The sequence below is a fragment of the Pinus tabuliformis genome, chromosome J (assembly GCF_031772625.1).
Source record: "Pinus tabuliformis cultivar Carrire ecotype Pingquan chromosome J, CPIR1, whole genome shotgun sequence".
NCBI lineage: Eukaryota > Viridiplantae > Streptophyta > Pinopsida > Pinales > Pinaceae > Pinus > Pinus tabuliformis.
Window position 1 is genome coordinate 726,423,765 of NC_142295.1, and position 2,266 is coordinate 726,426,030.

Here is a 2,266-nt window from a genome sequence, read left to right on the forward strand (position 1 = left end):
TTCATAATGTTTATATTCTTAGGATGACATTTCACTCCCTTCCCTATCAAACGCTACACAACATTGAAAAAAAATGTGAAATCAAGTGTTTAAAACATGTTAGTGATTAACGTTAAGACATTCATTAGTATTAGTATTATTATTATTAGTAGTATTATTTTTTTTATGTTGATGAGCTTTTGATCCACCTAATTCTTTTCTTTGCACATTCCCATAAATATTTTTCTTTCTTTTGCACTTAGATTGCAAATAATCTTAATGAGTTTCTTCAATTTTTTGCTTTGCATGACATGCATTCACAAATACACATTATTAATTTAAACTTACAAATAATTCAAATATTATTTTTTTAACAAAACTTAAGGAACTTGTATTCTTCTCTAGTTGGGATGAACTACTATCGTGCTTGCTATAATAAGTTATTATCCTTGAACATCTATCACCCATATTCTATATAATAGTAAAAAGGATTAAAAAAACAAGATGAGATATAGAAATTATGAATTGTTTTTACAAAATAAGAAAATGGCACGATAAAAAATACACATCGATGTGTTATACATATATATGTACCAATATATGATTACCATGCCGTTAAAAATTCAAAAATGTTGTTTACAATTTAATTATATTTATGTGGTGCTTTAATAGTAAGAGACACACTGATGCCTTATTATTGATTACTACCCACCATCAAACCCATAAAAAAATAAAAAACCTTTTATGGTATTAAAAACAACGGTACTTACATTTTTTACTAAGTGATGTTACTGATGTGAACATACACACTAGGGCTTAATTCTTGTACAATGCTCAACAAGGTGCAAGTCTTGGATAATGTGCACTAGTTACCGTGAAAATGTTAAAAATTTCACAGTGACAAGATTTGGGATGTAATGTAATGAATCGTCCAATTGTTATGAATGTCAAACACCTCATGTAAAAACAAAGAAGCCCTTAAACATCTATTGTTTAAAAGAGCAAAAATCTTCTTGAAAAATACAGAGAAGGAAACCAAGATGAATAATAAGAAAATTAGCGCTTCCAATACTGAAGGAAACTATGAAACCCTTTTATGTTTTTAATTATGCACTGAAAATATAAGTTATTATCCTTGAACATCTATCACCCATATTCTATATAATAGTAAAAAGGATTAAAAAAACAAGATGAGATATAGAAATTATGAATTGTTTTTACAAAATAAGAAAATGGCACGATAAAAAATACACATCGATGTGTTATACATATACATGTACCAATATATGATTACCATGCCGTTAAAAATTCAAAAATGTTGTTTACAATTTATTATATTTATGTGGTGCTTTAATAGTAAGAGACACACTGATGCCTTATTATTGATTACTACCCACCATCAAACCCATGAAAAAATAAAAAACTTTTTATGGTATTAAAAACAATGGTACTTACATTTTTTACTAAGTGATGTTACTGATGTGAACATACACACTAGGGCTTAATTCTTGTACAATGCTCAACAAGGTGCAAGTCTTGGATAATGTGCACTAGTTACCGTGAAAATGTTAAAAATTTCACAGTGACAAGATTTGGGATGTAATGTAATGAATCATCCAATTGTTATGAATGTCAGACACCTCATGTAAAAACAAAGAAACCCTTAAACATCTATTGGTTAAAAGAGAAAAAATCTTCTTGAAAAATACAGAGAAGGAAACCAAGATGAATAATAAGAAAATTAGCGCTTCCAATACTGAAGGAAACTATGAAACCCTTTTATGTTTTTAATTATGCACTGAAAATTGTTTGAACAAAATAGAGGAATTATTAAGATGATCAATAGAATGAAGTCACATATCTAAAATTTCTCCTTTGTAGATTTGTATGTAACCTACAATGATTCCTTACAAATTTGACTCTTAAAAAAAAATCCACCTACTCCAAAGTTTTTGTTGGTATATCTCTCTTGCACAATTCCTTCTAAAATTTGGAAAAATAATCAAATAATGATTAGGGTCTTTCTTTATAAACACACATTGTACAAGAATGTAATTCCTTTTTTTTTTTGAGAATGCACTAAAACTTGTTTTAATAAAAAAGGGAAGAGATTAAGATGATCAATAAATATAACCGTATATTGGAATTTTCTCCTCTATTGATTTGTATGTGTCTCTCTCACACACACACATTTTAAAGAAAAGGATATGATGTTTTATATTATAAAAAGAAATTTGGGATTCAACCCATAACCATTACATTTCTTCTATGTTGCTAATGTCTCTTG